The sequence below is a fragment of the Peromyscus californicus genome, unplaced genomic scaffold (assembly GCF_007827085.1).
Source record: "Peromyscus californicus insignis strain IS unplaced genomic scaffold, ASM782708v3 Scaffold_19__1_contigs__length_69161282, whole genome shotgun sequence".
Taxonomy (NCBI): Eukaryota; Metazoa; Chordata; class Mammalia; order Rodentia; family Cricetidae; genus Peromyscus; species Peromyscus californicus.
The window spans coordinates 1030467-1048427 of NW_026294491.1; the positions used below are offsets into that span (position 1 = coordinate 1030467).

At 46.9% G+C, this 17961-nt stretch overlaps 1 pseudogene; it reads right to left on the minus strand.

Annotated features, from left to right (window-relative positions):
- Positions 1 to 3933: 3933 nt before the first annotated feature.
- LOC128114190 (E3 ubiquitin-protein ligase TRIM31-like) lies at positions 3934 to 17046 on the minus strand (annotated as a pseudogene).
- Positions 17047 to 17961: the final 915 nt, after the last annotated feature.

Sequence of the window (17961 nt, forward strand, 5' to 3'; positions counted from 1 at the left end):
GAGCGTGGGAGCTGCACACTTACTCCGGGAGGAGTGAAGACTCCTTCCTGGGGAGGGTTTTCTGGCCCAGGATAATCGAGCGGGATTTCGAAGAGCTTGGTCATTAGCAGCAGAGAATTGGTGGATGGTTTCACTGTCATAAAAGTTAATCAACCGCCTCATTCCCGGGGTCGGGAGGAGAAGAAGCAGAGCTCAGGGTAAACTGGCCGAGTGAGTCTCTGCTGCCAGCAGGGAGGCTGCAGTTCTCAACTGCGACCCTGAGTCCTTGCCTGGGAATCTGGACAGTCCAGGGGGCGGGGTTGAAAGTCAGGAAGAGTTGTTTGCCAGCTCGGGCCTACGTGTCCCCAGCCCAAGACTGTCCCTTCGGCAAGCAGGCCTCTGCAGCTTATGTAATCACCGCGCCTTGCGGGCAACTTGGGGAACTGGACAGAGGAGCCGGCCCGGGCTGACTACGCCTGCTGGAATCCGCGCTCAGGTCGGGCGGACACAGGGCGGGCCTCCGTGCAGACACGCGCCGGGCAGCCGCGTGAGGTCGGCCGGCCACACCCCACCACAGCCCAGCCACCAACCCAACCCGCCGGTGAGAGCCTGGGGCCGCCCATTAGCCCGCCCCTCACAGCCTGCCGCTGGGAATCTAGGCGGAAGGAAGCCTCGAGTCCTGCGATTTTGGGGGTTGTTCCCCAACCCCCTTGATTTGCAGGTGGTTGTAGATCAGTGGTAGAATCATGCCTAGGAGGCATGAGGTCCTGAGTTTGATCCCAAATACTACAGAAACAAACAAGAAAAACATACAAAAAACTATCTCTGGTTCCCTTGTTTACAAGCCCATTTTACCTTTTTTGTCGGGGGGGGGGGGGGTCACCCAGAAAACAGGGCAGTTTTTAAATTCAACTTCCAGACCCACACGACAATGCTAGAAGTATTACAGGCTTTGGGGATGATTGGGAGAGTTCAGGGGAGAACACACACAGTCCTGGGATAGTCACTGGGTTCTAGTATGAGAAGGGAGAAGGTCGGTGGGTTTGTATTTGAAAATGAAAAGTCTAATCCACTCCAAGTGAAAAGCAAGCTTTGACGACAGTCAAAATTGTGTCAGGATCTCTGAAAAGATGTCTGGGTTCTGGCTCAGATTCAATTCCAAATATTGACTCTGGGAGACTACACTCGGTGTATGTGTGTGTGTGTACATGTGTGTGCATTTTCATTATGGAAATTTTCAAAATTTCTCTATACAAGGAGAGAACAGTCAAGAGGGCTTGCTGGTCTTGGGGAGAAGCCAAGTTAGGTTCACTGCACCCACATGACAGTTCCAACGGCCTTTTAACTCTAACTCCAGCGCGCCCTCTTCTTGTCTCCTCTGGCACTGCACGCACACACATTACATATAAAACACTCAGGGTGGTTTGAATGAGAATGGCCTCCATAAGCTCATATATTTGAATGCTTGGTCACCAAGGAGTGGAACTGTTTGGGAAGGCCTGGGAGGTGTGGCCTGTTCGAGGAGGTGTGTTGGTGGGCTTTGAGGTTTCAGAAGCCTGCCCAGACCTAGTCTAGCTCCCTCTCTGCCTGCTGCCTGCAGATCAGGAGGTAAAGCTCTCAGCTACTGCTCCAGTGCCATGCCTGTCTTCGTCCCTCCACGATGATCATGGATTAACCTCCTAAAACTATAAGCAAGCCTCCAATTAAATGCTTTATTTTTATGACTTGCCTTGGTCATGGTGTCAAGGCAATAGACCAATGACTAAGACAGCTCTCATACACACAAAAAAATAAAAATAAATACATCTTTAAAAATTTAGGACTAGGGGTTAGGGTTTGTCTCATTTAATTTTTTTCTAATTTAATTTGTTTTAATGATGTAAAATGTTTACATTAAATCAGGGCTGGAAAGATGGATCAGCAGTTAAGAGTGAATGCTGCTCTTCCAGAAGACCTGGGTTCTGTTCCCAGAACTCAATTTGGGCCTCACAATCACCTGTAACTCCAACCCCATGAGATCCAATGTCCCTGGTCTCTGTAAAAAAAAAGCTGCACTCAGCTGGGCGGTGGTGGCGCACGCCTTTAATCCCAGCACTCGGGAGGCAGAGGCAGGCAGATCTCTGTGAGTTCGAGGCCAGCCTGGTCTACCAAGTGAGTCCCAGGAAAGGCGCAAAGCTACACAGAGAAACCCTGTCTCGAAAAACCAAAAAAAAAAAAAAGCTGCACTCATGTGCACATACCCACACTGGTACACAGACATGCAACAATTAAAAATAAAATACTTAAAAATATCTACATGGAATTAAAGTTAAAAATACCAAAGAAGACACATACAGAAAAGATAAATTTTCATCCCTTCCATCTAGTTTAATATTCCCTATGGGTAACTTATTAGGTTTTGGTTTATCCTTCTACTTACAAAAGAGGCTTCTACTTAAAATAAGACTGCAAAGGGCTGTACCTCTGTTAATAGAGTGCTTTTGTGGTATGCACAAAATCCTGGGTTTGGATCCCTAACAATTATCACTGACTGAGCATGGTACTGCACATCTGTAATCCCAGCCATCCAGGAGGATGGGCTACAGCCATGCACTCACCGCAAGGCCAACCTAAACTACAACAGACACAAACAAGATGCCTGTGTGTATTGTTCTTCTTGTGTGAAATGTGTAAAATGCTGAGCTGTCTCCATGGCCTGACTTTTTAAATTATCCTTGGAAGTTGCCTCTTAGGTGTGTCCACCCCAAGGCCAAAGGCCTACACTCAACAACAAAAAATCATAAAGTTACTGAAAACATGATGAGATTTGAAGAAGGGGGTTTTAAACTCAGGGTGAATGTTGTAGATGATAACAATGATTTGCAATGTTGAGGTTGGACATTCCTGATTGTAGACTTTGCTCATCTGCAAACTAGCTTTGGCGTTGGCCTGGTTGACTTTGTACACAGTTTTGAAGGTTTTCAGATCTCAGGAAAGGATGAGATCCAGACTGCCAGTATCACACGTTCAGAGTCACAGGGCCACAGGGAAACAGGGCTGAAAAGAAAGGGAAAGGGGCAGCTGGGCTACCTCTCAACAGGATGAGGCCAGATGTTTTCCAGTGGTGTCCATGTTGTCTTCACTCATGGCCTGCTGAAGTCTGACTGCTTCCAGTCATGTCCAAAGTGTTCCAAAAGCACTGCAGTCAAGAACCTTGTGTTTAAGGTTGGGAATGGTGGTGCACGACTTTAATCTGAGCATTTGGGAGGCAGAAGCAGGAGGATCTCTGTAAATTCAAGGCCATCCTGGTCTACATAGAAAACTCCAAGATAGCCAGGACCACTTGTAGTGGTTCTTAACCTTCCTGATGCTCCCTAACCTTTAATAGTTTCTCATGTTGTGGTAACCCCCAACCATAAAATTATTTTCATTGCTCTTTCATAACTGTAATTTTGCTACTATTATGAATCATAATGTAAATATCTGATATGCAGGATCTCTTATATGTGATCCCTGTGAAAGGGTTATTCAACTCTTCAAAGGGGGTCAGTTGAAAACCACTGACTTAGGGAGCCCTTGTTTTAAAGGGGTGTGTGTGTAGGTAATGGACATAGTGGTGCAAGTCTTTAACCCCAGCTCTCAGGAAGCAGAGGCAGGTGGATCTCTGTGAGTTGAAGGGCAGCCTGGTCTACATTGTGAGTACCAGGACAGCCAGAGCTACATAATAGAAAGACTCTGTCTTTTTTTTTTTTTTAAAAAAAAAAAAAAAAGGAGAAGAAGGAGGAGGAGGAGGAGAAGCACCACCACCTTGTATTCAGCCTTTGGGGGGATATTCAGGCATCAAGTTTGCTTCTCACCTCAGGGAAAGAGGAAACATCAGGCCTCTGTCAGCTCAATACTAGAACCATGCTTCATCACCTGCAGCACATCCCATCATGAGGAAAGGATGGAGGGAATGTCAAGGGACCAACTCTATCAGCTCAGGGTGATCTGAGTATTTGGAGCAAGGAGCTGATAAAAGGGGAAGACCCGCCCCGTGAAAGAGCAGTGAAAGGTGTAGATGTGTTTGTTCAGGGTGACATCGTAGAAGACTACCTCCCCGAAGTCATGATCCACATAGATGCCAACTTTTCTCCGACTGACCAGTAGATTCTCTCGGGTATTGCTGTCTGTGAGCGGCTGACATCTGGAGTCAATGATTCAAAGAGCCCAGAAGCCATTCATGGGCCTCACCTTCAGATAAAGACTTTTGAGGGCCTTCTCTGAGGCCACGTCCACGACGTAGGGCCCTCCTACCCTTCCTTCCCTGGGCCCCCTAAGCTCTGCCTCGCAGATCCTGTGGCCAGAGCAGATGCCAGGGGAGCCCAGCACGAAGAGCAAAGGGCGTAAGTGTTGGGGGTCTAAGTTCTTCGCCGAATCACCCCGACGGACTGTCTTTAGGTCCTGAGAAAGGATGAGGTCTGGATGGGCAGAGGCTACATCCAGGGAAACAAGGGCTGTAGGGATATAAAAAAAGGACAGTCAAGTCTCTAGTTTTCTGCCTTTGAGCTTTCCGTGTTGTAGCTGGGGGTGGGGGCGGGTTTTTGTTTGTTTGTTTGTTGTTTGTTTGTTTTAAGTCACAACCCAAGTCCCAGAGAAGCATTGCCCCCTTTCCCAGTCTTAAAGTTTTGTTTTCTGAAACATGGTCCCCATGAGGCCAAAATGACCTGGAACCTGCTACACAGCTAATGATGACCTTGAACTCTTTGTCCTCCGGTCGTACCTCCCAAGTTCTGGGATTATAGGTGTGGACCACCATGCTCTACCCCGGCTCTCTGTCTTCAAGTTAACCCCTGACTTTACCACTCGCTGGTCTGCGTGTAGATGACAGCTCCCCCTGGTGGTAGTGGGTCAAGATGCCTTCCTCACCCGCTGCCCTTGATCACAAACAAGGATTGAGACTACTAGGAGAGGTCAAGGCTTGACCTAGTTTTCTAAAATGAAGTCCCTCAAACATAAGAATGAAGAGAGGAGTGAAATACACAGAGGAGTATTCAGAACCTGCCCCACCTTTGTATTACGGCTCAGACACTGGAAGGCCAGGAGGCTCCGTATGTCCCTTACAAAGGCGGCCCGCGCTCCTGGTTCTGCTGAGGTTTAGAAAGGGGGCTCACTCTAGCTCCTCGTGCTCACTCTAGCTCCTCATTAGTTGTTCCGTCTCAGTTTTTGCTGCAATGATAGTTCTCCTTGATTGTGGGGGAATGGTGGGGGAAAGATGGGGGATGTGGGAGTGTGTATTATTAGAGCCAGTGGTCAGGGTCACTGGGGTAGGCTAGGGTCATGATCTATGCATGTCTTACTCCTTTCTTCAGGGACTTCAAGGCCAGCCTGGGTTACATGAGACCCTGTCTCAAAAAGTTGGGAGAGGCATGGTGGCTCACACCCTAATCCCAGCGCTAGGGAGGCAGGCAGATCTCTCTGAGTTCAAGACCAGCCTGGTCTGCATAGTAAGTTCTAGGTAGAACTGCAAAGTGGGACCTTGCCTGGATCAAACAAACAAATAAATAAATAAACAAAAAATGGGGGGAGGGTGGCAGGGCAGCTCAGCAGGTAGAGGACAAAGCCTGATAACCAGAGTTAGAATCATGGGGGTAGGAGAGATCTGGCTCCCGCATCACACACACACACACACACACACACACACACACACACACACACACACACAAATTAAAAGTAAATAAGTGCCATTAAAACAAAAAAAAAAAACAAGAAATAATAAAGCGTTCTTCCCTGGTCTTCACTGCCTTCACCCTGATCTTGCTCACTTACCAACTGCCACAAACTGGTCCTCAGTGTGGGGGGCGGCCTCATGGTAGTCTCTAGCCTCTGGACCCTCCCCATGAGAAGCCTTGCTTTGGTCCTGAAGCAATGCCAAAGGAGTGGGTGCACCTGCAGAAGAGTCCAGAAGAGGGTCAGAATGAAGTAGGACACGGAGCAGGTCGCATTGGCCACCTCAGTTTAGTTGGTCCCTCACCATTGGAGGGAGGAGGAAAGGGAAAAAAGAGAGGTCAGGGATGAGTGGGACCCATCATCAGCAACCAGCCAGCTCTGGCACTTCCTGGGGGAGATCATGTTTTTGAAGCAGAGGATGTGAGATACCTGCCCCCAACCCTTGTCTCCCATCTCTGTCACCTGATTCTGCAAGATTATGCAGCCCCTCCCCCAGGCTCCCCTCACTCAGGTCTCTAATCCCTCTTTGTTTCCTCATTCTTGTTCCTGTCCATCTCAGGTGGGATGGGAACTGAGAGCAATCATTCAGTTCTGGGAGAGGGTGTCCCACATGCTAGGAAGACATTACTTCAGTCTGGCCTTCGCATTTCCTCTGCTGTGCCAGTGCTGTGCGTGGACAGAGCATGTTGACCTGCAAACCCAGAGGTCCCCTCACTTCTCTGCAGGAAGACCAGTGTGCTAGGCAGGACCCTTACCTGAGGTGGGTGACTCAGGATTAGTTTTTTCTAGCAGGCACCCTAAGAATTGGAGAGAGAAAACAAATTTTGGTCTTGGTAAGCATAAGTTAGAAGCTAAAGGAACATCAGGCACCATGAACAACACAGGTCAATGGATCCAGGTGGGGACCATCCCCCACCCACTGGGAAGGGTAGAAAATTGGCTTTGTGTGTGTGTGTGTGTGTGTGTGTGTGTGTGTGAGAGAGAGAGAGAGAGAGAGAGAGACTGGTGAAGGGAATTTCCTGCAGGTTCACAATACTGAGACTTAGGAAAGTAAACCTTCCGCAGAAAGGAAATGAAGGAACGAAAAACCTCCAGCAGCTCCGCATGCACAGAAAGGCTGCTGGAGGGATAGAAGCCCTGAATCCTGTCTACTTCCTCTGCAAAGCAGATAAAGTTTCCAGCTACGGGATAAGTTTTGATCCATTTATTTAGTCTTGTCTAATCTTTCTTCCTTCTTCTTCTTCTCCTTCTTCTCCTTCTTCTTCTTCTTCTTCTTCTTCTTCTTCTTCTTCTTCTTCTTCTTCTTCTTCTTCTTCTCCTTCTTCTTCTTCTTCTTCTTCTTCTTCTTCTTCTTCTTCTTTCTCTCTCTCTCTCTCTCTCTCTCTCTCTCTCTCTCTCTCTCTCTCTCCCTTGCTTTCTTTCTTTCGAGACAGGCTCTCTCTAGCTTTAGCTGGCCTAGACCCTGCTATGTAGACCAGATTGGCCTTAAAACTGTAGCAATCCTCTTCCTTCTAAGTGCTGGGATAACAGGCCATGTAGCACCAAGTCTGCAAGACTAGATAAATAAGTTCTGGTGATATCTAAACACCCTACAACCTGAGAGATGTTCCTCTCCTCACTAGAGCTACAAAAGGTTCACCATGAACAGTTGATAGCAGGATCTACCTTAGAAGACAGTTGTGGGGTTTTGCTATTGGGTGTGGGGTGCTCAGCTCACTGGAGACCCCTAGGAAATAGCACTTCCGGTGCTATCACCGGTGACAGGACTAAGCTGTCCTAGGAGGACAGAGATAGGCTAAAGACAAACACTTATGTCTCTCCCTTTGGTCATCAGACTATTGGCCTCAAAGACTTCAAAGTAGATCTCAAAGAATTAAAATTCCCCAGGAATCCCATGCCGAGGAAAGACTTGAAGCCCTGGTTCTCACCTGTGGAATCTGGAAGAGATTTCACATGTTTCTGACAATTCATCAGACCACCTGGCAGGACAGACCAGAGCTGAGATGGGCTTAACTGTAAACATCACTTGCCCTCTACTTAAACCCCACATCAGGGGCCTGTGATGGACTGTGGAGTCACCGTATCCCTTTGTTCTCTCCCAGTGTGACCACACTGAACAAGTCTTTCTCTGCTTTCAGTTGTGACTGTCTCTTTGATTGGTGCATTGGAGATGGCAGCTGAGCCTGCCTTGCGGAGACTGCTAGAGCCAGGCTTTTACCCTAACGACTCTGGTAACAGAATCCTTTCTGATGACGTCATCTGGGGCTTTCTGACAGTGGGTCTCCACACCACAGCTGTGCTGAGCCAGCGGGGGCAAGTAGATCAGTTCAGACAAGATTGAGATTCAGTCTCCTGCATCTTGTGCAACCAAAAAGTAGATTTGTAAATCTGTGTTCCTTTTGAACATTTTGTTTTGTTTTTTGGTATTTTTGAGACAAGACTTCTGTGTGTAGCCCTGCCTATCCTGGAACTCACTCTGCCTGTAACTCCAGCTCTAGAGGGCTTCAATATCCTCTTGGCCTCTGAGGGTACTGCATGCACAGACACACTCAGATACGTGCACATATGCACATAATTAAAAATAAAATAAATATTTAAAAAATAATAAAACAATAGCCTATAAGCATGTTCTTCACACGCACTGGATTTTGTCTGCTCTTAGGGAGAGAATACTCCCTTTGCATTTCTCACATTCCCCTAAAGGCAGACTCAGCCCAGCTCACTCACAGCTCTGGAGTTCCTCTTCATTCAGCTTGTCCAGAAACGTGCTTCTATCTGCCTTCCCTCCAGCCTGCAGGTCGTCTGTGGGAGAAAGTGAAGAAAATGGACAGTGCACAGACGTTAAGCAGGGGACCAGAGCCACATAGGAAATGAAAGGGGGAGCAGGGGCTCTGGTAAGGGCAGAGGTGGATGAACAAGGACCAGAAACCCTGGGGGAAAGGAAAGAGTCCAGTGAAAAGAAGAGGCCACAAAAATATCAGCAGTAGGGGGGAAAACATTAATAGAGCAAAAGTCCAGAGAGGAGGTGGGTATGTGGGCAGCTGCGTGGCTAAATAATAGAGCCTCCCCCCAAAAAAACCAGTCAACCTATCTCCTGAGTGCCAAATCCAGCATCCTATGTTTTCAGTAATAAAGAATATCTTCAGTTTCTGTAGAGAATCACTGACTCAGATTCTAGGTGAAATATCCTTTGGTAATTACTGGCCACCACAGGGGAATTCACTGGGATAGGAGCTCCTACAACTGCCCCTGGAACAAAGGAAATGCCTCCCTTTCATAGACTTTCAAAGTGCGGGAAATAAATTTTTACTATGAGGCAAATTAAGGCTGGTGTATGTTTGGAGCTTCATGAAGGTTAGAGAGCATGTGTAGCAGTAAGCAGATTCTGCCCTGCCCTCCCTGGGAGCAGCTAGGTTCTCACTGTCACAGTGGGGAGTTTCTCTGCTGCCCCTGAGGTAGGGAGGAAGCTGCAGAGGGGCAGGGTTGATCCCTTCTGCAAAGCCAGCATCTGTGATCTAACAAGAAGCACCCTCCTGATTTTAGACAATCAGACCATGTTGCCCTTTCTGCTGAGCTCAAATGATACTAAGTATTTGAGCTTGCACTGGACAACAGATATGAACCACCACATTTGGCAAAAAGTCTTTATTTTACATGCTGAAATAATGTTGTTGTTTTAATACTGAGATAAAGAAAATGAATCACTAAAATTAATTTTATCCACCCACCCACCCGTCTTTTATTTTCTTTTGAGACACTGTCTCACTGTGTGTATAGTCCAGTCTGTCGTTAAACTCACTAAGTAGTATGGTCTGGCCCCAAACTTGACATCCTCTGCCTCAGCTTTATGAGTGACACCTTACCTTGCTCACCTTGTTACTTTTTTAAATCGACCACTAGAAAATCTAAAAGTGGCTTTTTGTGGCTTCCAGTGTATTTGTTCTGGGCGAAGCTGCACTGGAGAGCCACTGTGGGGAGGCCCTAGGGCACTTTCCTCTTCGGTGCCTCCCACTGAAAAGAAGAGAGAAATCCCAGTCCCATCTCCTGACATCTGCAATCAGTGCTGTGTATGTGGCAGTCCTCAGAGTGATGGAGAGAACCATCAGAGGCTGGTGAGTGCAGAAAATAGTGGCCCATTCCTCACCTTTGAATTTTTTTCAGGCTTTCTGTGATGGACTCATGTGTTGATTTTGCTTCATTGATAATTTTTGCCAAGTCCAGAGGAACTGGGGTTGGGTTGATAAATTGAAATTCCTCACTTCTGAGGAGAAATGGCCAAGCCAGGTGATGAATTCAGGAGTGCAGGGAAAAGGGCCTGTGAGGTGAACACATGGGGTGGAAGCAGAGAGATGGGCACAAATCAAGAGCTCATAAGCTGAGTGTAAGGACTAGAGATATAGGGCTAAGTGATGCCAGGCATGAGGAGATACAGAAATAAGAGCGGGGCATAGATGGAGAAAAGAGAGAATGGAAAGGGGATAGAGAGAAGTAGGAAACAGAGGATCCACTCAGTTGTGCTAGAGGGCACATGAAGAGTGCCAGCAACGAGTCCTGAAGCTGAATAAAAGAACTTATCTCTTTCTCTTAAAAAGAATATTTGTGTGTGTGTGTGTGTGTGTGTGTGTATGTGTGTGTGTGTGTGTGTGTGTGTGTGTGTGTGTGTGTGTGTGTGTACCTGCATGTGAGTGCCCACAGAGACAAGAAGAGGATGTCAGACTGTATGGAGCTGGAGTTGCAGGGATCTGTGGGTCACCTGCCTGATGTGTGTGCTGGAAACCAAACTCAGGTCCTTTACCAGAGCAGCAAGTGCTCTTAACTGCTGAGCCAACTCTCTAGGCCAAGGAGCTTGTCTCTTTACCCACTGGGCTATGTGCTATGATGCACAGTTTAGTCGTTCCCACCTACAGCCTAAACAGATTACAGCTGAATCAGAGTGGGAATGGAGGTTGGGGGAAGACACGGAGTATTTTGGATAAGTGTTGCCTATTGTATGCAACAGTGAACAGAAAGCACAGTCAGTCGGGATGCCCATCATACCTGCGCAAAATGTCTTTGATGTCCTGGGAGAGAAAGAAAAAAATGTCAGAGCTTGCCTGAGTCACAGGCGTCAAGAAGGGGTTCAGATTCTCTCTCTCTCTCTCTCTCTCTCTCTCTCTCTCTCTCTCTCTCTCTCTCTCTCTCTCTCTCCATCTACACTCCCACACTGGAAGGCTGCTCCAAAAGCACCTGACTTGCCAGTGCTCAGTGGTTAGATCTCAAGAGGAACTGAATGAAGACAAAAGAAAACGTGGCATTCTAAAGAGGAATTTTGCCTCTGATATAGAACCAGGGACCAAAACAAAACAATGAAGTTCTATTTGGGGCCAGAGCTTTGGACAAGCTTTTTTCCGAGACCTTGATATATGGAGAAGGAACATAGTTCCTTGTCTAAAACCAAGAACATGCTTGACTAGGTCAATAAAGACCTGGGGGCAGGGTAGGGGGAGAGCTTTGATTTCATATCCTGTAAACACAAGTCTTTTCCCTTAAGGGGCTGTGATTGTGAGTCTCAGTCCACCGTATGCTCTGTCTCTTGAGTTATCTTGCGTTCCTTTTGTGCAACATTGCATAATGAGCTTCTTGCTGACTTTATCCTATTGTTGATAGATTTTTCTGACTATCCTATTTTTCCCCTGCCAAGTATATGTGAGATGCTGTAATTCTTAATAAACTTGCTGGGCATAAGACAGAGCCTGTGTAAGACATCTGACTCCGGCTTCCCTGTTTGGTTTATTATTTCTCATCCCCTGGTCCTCCCTCTCAAGAACCTGTCACTGAAGAATGATCTGTTGGTCAGGTCAGAATTCTAAGTTGTATACGTGCCTCACTATTTATATTTTTGTAAGGTTTCTAGAGTCAGGTGCTTTCCACTGTAGCCCAGACTGGCCTCCAACTCTAGGTGATTCTCCTATTTTCTAGGATTACAGGTAGGAGCCCTCCTGTCAGCTGTTTGTGTTTCTTTAGTCCTGGCTGGGTTCAAACTGACAGTCATCCTCCTGCCTCAGTGTCCTGACTGCTGGAATTACTGGTGCATACCGCTATGAGAGACTTTCAACTAGACAGCATTGGGCTAGTGCTGGGTCCATCTAGACAATTCCAGGCACCTTTCCAGGTAATTCACACTCTGGTTTGACACCAGGATGGATAGTAGCCACCCACAGTTCTGCTCTGAAGGGACTTACCTCCAGCAGCTTTCTGGGCTGCATGGCTTGCAACTTAGCCTTTAGGGACTCACTGAGCTTCCTGAGGGAGGTCAGCTGCCCCTCTGTGATGGTGACATATTGTTCCATCTGCTTGGCTCCTTCCTGCTCCAGCCAGCCCAGCCTTGACAGGAGGAATCTCTCTTCCTCCTCTAGGCTCTGTCTCAGGCTCTTGAATTCCTCAAGGATCTTTAGTTTCTCTAAATGCACCCGGATCTGCCGACAAGGAAGAGGGATCCAGAGATGAGCTTGATCCTCGAAGAGCACAGTTTGCTTTTTCATTGTGTAAAGCTTATACTGAGGAGCTGAAGAGATGTCTCAGTGGTTAAGAGAACTTGCTGTTCTTGCACTGGACACAAGTTGGGACCCTAGTACCCAGTTCAGCTGAATCACAACCTGTAACACCAGTTCCTGAGAATCCAATGCCCTCTGAATTCCCTTCACTGTTATCTAGACAGTCTGATATACACAGATACATACACATAAATAAAAATAAATCTTTAAAAAGTCAATAAAGCTTATACTAAGTAGCAATAGGTCAACCTGGGTCCCACTTGCAGGCAAGAACATGGGAGGAGAACCCTACTTCCAAGCATTTCCTCTGTTCTCAGATTCAGGATAAGTGATGTTTTATCATCTTACCATCAAGGACTCCCGTGTCTAAAACTCACATTTTGGTCATGTGCAGAGGTACACACACTTGTAATCCCAGCACTTGGGAAGTGGATGTAGGAAGACTAGAGTTCAAGGCTAGCCTCCAATTCTGGACCTGCCTATGCTAGAAACAACAGCTGGGGTTCAATGACAGGGGCACTGCCTGACCCCTGTTAGGAGAAGAAGAGAGCCCTTCTTCATTCTGTAGGAAGCACACTGCTAAGGGTTTCTTTGTTCTGAGTACATCTTCAGTGCAGAGGTCATCCAAAGGACTGGCTCAGGAGGAATGCAAGACTCAGGGTCTTGGTGTTTGGGAATTCCTTCTGTCATCTTGCTACAAAAGAGGAGACTGTAAGGAGAAAGGCACCAACACCCCAAATCTCAGAGGCAAGAGAGACCACCTGTACTGGCTGGTTTTGTGTGTCAACTTGACACAAGCTGGAGTCATCAGAGAGGAAGGAGCCTCCGTTGAGGAAATGTCTTGATGAGATCTAGCTGTAAGGCATTTCTCAATTAGTGATCAATGAGGGAGGGCCCAGCCCATGGTGGGTGGTGCCATCCGTGAATTGGTGGTCTTGGGTTCTATAAGAAAACAGGCTGAGCAAGCCAGGAGAAGCAAGCCAATAAGCACCACCCTGCCATGACCTCTGTATCAGCTCCTGCCTCCAGGTTCCAGCCCTGCCTGAGTTCCTGTCCTGACTTCCTTCAACAATGCACTATGATCTGGACATGTAAGCCAAATAAACCCTTTCCTCCTCAACTTGCTCTTTGGTCATGGATGGTGTTTCGCCACAGCAATAGAAACCCTAAGTAAGACACCACCTGACTAGAAGGTCAAATCATTAAAAGTGACTGACTTTATATGTCCCCCCCAAGATGAGATCCTTAGGATGCTACATCAGTATCTTCTAATCTTCTAAGATTGCTGGCTCTCTAATTAAAACAGCGTAAAGATTCAATTCTCAGTTTTATGTATATGACAGGCAGATGAACCACCAAAGACACACACACACACACACACACACACACACACACACACACACACACACACACACGGGGGGGGGGAATTCTGAGGATTGGAGAGATGGCTCAGTGGTTAAGAGCACTTGCTGTTCTTACAATGGATCAGGATCCAGTTCCCAGCTTCCGCATGGTGGCTTACAACCATCTGTAGTCATATACATGATATATACACATACATACACCAGGCAAAACATTCATACACATAAAATAAAATAATCTTTAAAAAAATAAAACAAGGCTGGAAACATAGCTTGGTTGGTAGAATGCTTGCTCCTTGAGTGTGAATTCCTCAGTTTGATCCCCAGCATTCCATAAAGCTGACTTAGACTTATGCCACAAGCCTGTGGTTCTGTTAATCCCGCCAGTCTCTCAACCAGTAAGACCATTACTATAAATTACCATAATTTAAAGCCAAATTTGAAGCAAGCTTTAACTAAATACTGACCAGTTTGATAAACTCTGACCAGGTCCACTCCTGGATTCCCAGGAAATGGTCACAAGTCACATTTTGCAGAGGCTTAAAAAGGCAAAACCCACAATTCATTGCATTTCCCATTAGGTCCAATCTGGGGTGAGCATATATCCTGACTTACTTCCTGTCCACATACCTCCCACCTACATCCAATCGGGGCAAGCTTACATCCAGATGTATTCCAGCCCATGTGCCTCCTGCCCACATCAAGCACATCTGGTGGAGATGGGTCAAATGAACACAGGACAAACAGGAACTTACTCTTAACTGCAAACCGAACTCTAAACCTGCAAGGCATATTTTTTTCTGTTTTGGTCTCACAGTACCAGGAGTCCAGTAGCAGAGGCAGGAGGATCTGAAGTTCAAGGTCATCTTTAGCTACACAATGATTTCCAGGCAGCTTGAGCTATATGGGACCATTTAAAACAACAACACAGCCCCTTCTTATTTCCAGAAGGCTTCTCAACTTAAAGTCTGCCTTCACATCCAGTTTTCTTGGGCATACCAAAACAACAACGAAAACCAACAACTCCTCCCCACAAATGCCAGAGGATGTTGGATGGTATTACAATGTATATCTTTTCTTTTCTTTTTAAGATTTGTTTTTATTATTTTTAAGCATGTGTACGTATGTCTGTTCCTTAGTATGTAGGCCTGTGAGAGCAGGTGTCCTTGGAGGCCAGAGGCATTGGATATCTCCCTTTTCTACTGGGGAATGTCTTTAGTTGATACCTGGGAAGGGCAGAGCATTTTACAGACCTGTATTTTGGATTTTCAGGCCAGCGTGGATTTCCTTGCAAAGCTGTGGTGGGTGGAGGAGCAGAACAGCACTCGTGCTCCACCGACAGGGCAGCAGGAGCCCCGTGTAAGCTCAGCCCAGCCCGGCACCTCCTTCCCCTTTCCCAGATGGTGTCCTGGTCACCATGTCACCAGGACTGTGTCCTGTTTCAAGTCAGGTCTCAGTGTAACAGGCCAGGAACTGTGTGGCCTGAAGATGCTGCTGCTTCCTGGGAGCAGGAAGTGTTTCTTACCCTAAAGATCCAGATCATTTGTTTGCCTTATGCTGTCACTTGCACTGTCTCCTTCTCTTTCTGTTCCAAGACTTCAACGTGGGACTGAATCTGTGCCTGTGGGGAGAAGGGGCTTAGGGAAGACTCTGCCTCTCAGAAGAGCTGGGCAAGCTCTCTTGGGGTGCTGGAATCAGTTAATAGCCCCCTTCCCTTCTCATGCTGAGGCAAACAGTGATGGGAAGGGAGAAATCTAGACCTCTACAGAGAGCTAAGAAAAGAGCATTACTGAAGACTACTTGTTTGGACAGTGCCTTGGTGCTGTCAAGGACAACTTGCCCTCCTCTGTCCCTCCAACATCTCAAAGCCTTTTAAAAAATTATCTCATGTGTATGCGTGTTTTGGCTATATGTATGTCTGGGCACGTTTGTTCCTGGTGCCCATAGAGGCAGGAAGATAGTGAAGTATCCTCTGGAATGGGAGTTGTAGGTGGTTGTGAGCCAGTGTGTGGATGCTGGGAATTGAAACTGAACCCTATGAAAGGGCGGCCGGTTGAGACATTTTTCTAACCTTTACCATCAACTTTAAGAGATAGATTTTTGTCTGTCTCACAGAGAAGCAAGGCAAGGCCCAGATGTATGTTTAGGTGTCCCACTCTGTGCTTTATATCTTCAGTAAGGTGGCAGTGGCTGGCAGGAGAGGGAAAATCATTCCCTGAAGGTCATCAATAAATCCAGGTGTCACAGTTCCAATTCTAACTATTTTCCATCTGCCGTGGATTACAGATTATTACATCCAAGAATCCTGTTCTTGAAGCCCACTAGGCCCGGCTACAAACTGCCAAAACAAGTGCCAGGAGTAAGGGAGTCGGTGCCAACCAGCTGGAGCAGGCGGCAGTTCCGATGTCCCCAAGGAACTCTATCTGTTGGGCTGTGGACAGAGAAGGGTCCAGGAGCCTACCTGGTAGTTCTGGGCCGCCTCTTCTATCAAGATGGCATTGTGGGATTTATGGTCCTTAGAGTCACGACACACCACACAAAGGAACCCCCATCATTCTCACAGAAGTAAGTAGCCTCAGACACCTCAGCTCTTTCTCTTCTGCTTCCATAGCTTGGATTTTCAGCTCCAGAGTGGCTAACAGGCAGCTGGGCCTGAGTGTGTTCCTTCTGACTAAAGTACGGCCGAGTGGGCATTCAAGAAAGCTGGCTGAAGCTTCCACAACCTGACTGATGAACTGCAGGCAGAAATTGTGCCCACAGTCAATGGTGACAGGATTCTGAAGAAAGTCCATGGAGATGGGGCAGGTCGCATCCTCCTGCACCTTGCTGATATTCTGTTGGCCTGCCAGGCTGCTCCCAGAGATGGAAGCCTAGTTGTCTGTTGGGGACGCTGGCTATAGGAAGGAGAAAGAAACGGGAAACTGAAGTCAAAGATTCTGTCAATTAGAGGGCAAAGGGAGGAAATGATTAAGAGGGTGGGGATTAAATCATTATTAGAAAAGAATAAAACTCAAATGTAGGGAATGTTGTAGAGAGGAGAGAGACAGTCTTACCCAAGCGACTCTCAGGAACAGATATGGTGAATATATGCTGTCTATAAAAATGGGGGAAGGTTCCTGAACCTTGAATTAAGCATATCTTTACAAGGCAACAGAGAACAGGAGTGTAGGTGGTTGAAGTCCACTTAAAAAAGATTTCCCAGCAGCTGCAGGTCAGGAGTAGAGGCACTGACTGGCAGCTGCAAAAGGGATCTTGACTCTGTTGGAAGTCCCCTCAAAGCCCCTTGAACAGTCTGTTTGTCTTCTGCTAAGTTTCCTGTCTGTCAGTCGTCAGTCAGTACCTCAGCATCTCTATGCCATCCTTTGTTATTTGGTTTGTTTCTTCCTGTGTTGGTACTTTCCAGATCCTTGATTTGCCTGGCCCATGGCCTTTGTCTAGAGTAAGAAAATATCAGAGAAAGTCACCTCTGTCACTCACACTCCCATCTTTAGCTCCAGACCTTCACGTTTTAATCTTTCCTCCCAACTCTCCCTTCACCTCCTTTCCAGCTTCTGCCGCTACACCTTACTAAGCAAATCATTAATATTTTAGATCTAAGGATAAGAAGTTCAAGAGCAGCCTAGATTACATGAGACCCAGTCTCAAAAACAAACAAAAACCTTTAAAAAAATCTACAACTGGGTCTAGAGTGACGGTTCAGCGGCTAAGAGCACCACTTGCTCTTACACAGGGAACAAGCTTGGTTCCCATCATTCCACTTTATTAAACTCACACCTGCATGTAACTCCAGCTCCAGTGGACTCAAAGCGCATTCTGGGCTGTGTAGGCACTGAACTCACAGGTCCACATAACAGCACCTGAACAGAGACAAATACATAGAATTAAAAGTGAAAGCAAAGTATTTTTTAAAGGGGCTTATGGTAGTTTGAATGTAATTGGTCCCCATAATGTCACAGGGAGTGGCACTAATTAGGAGGTGTGGCTTTGTTGGAAGAAGTGTGTCACTACTGGGGGCAGGCTCTGAGGTTTCTTATGCTCAGGATAACACTCAGTGTCTCAGTTGACTTCCTGTTGCCTGCAAGGTATAGGACTCTCAGCCATGTCTGCCTGCATGCCACCATGCTCCTGGCCATGATGACAGTGGACTAAACCTCTGAAACTGTGAGTGAGCCACCCCAATTAAATGTTTTCCTTATCAGAGTTGCTGTGGTCGTGGTGTCTTTTCACAGAAATAGAAAACTTAACTAAGACAGGGCTGAAGATATGGCTCGGCAGTTAAGAGCACTGGTGGATCTGTCTTGTGGCAGCATGGAGTGGGAGAGCCAACTCTGTTAGTGCAGGTGTGGGTAAGCCAGCCCCAAAGTTGGAAGCATGGGAGAGCTGTTCCCATTTCACATCTG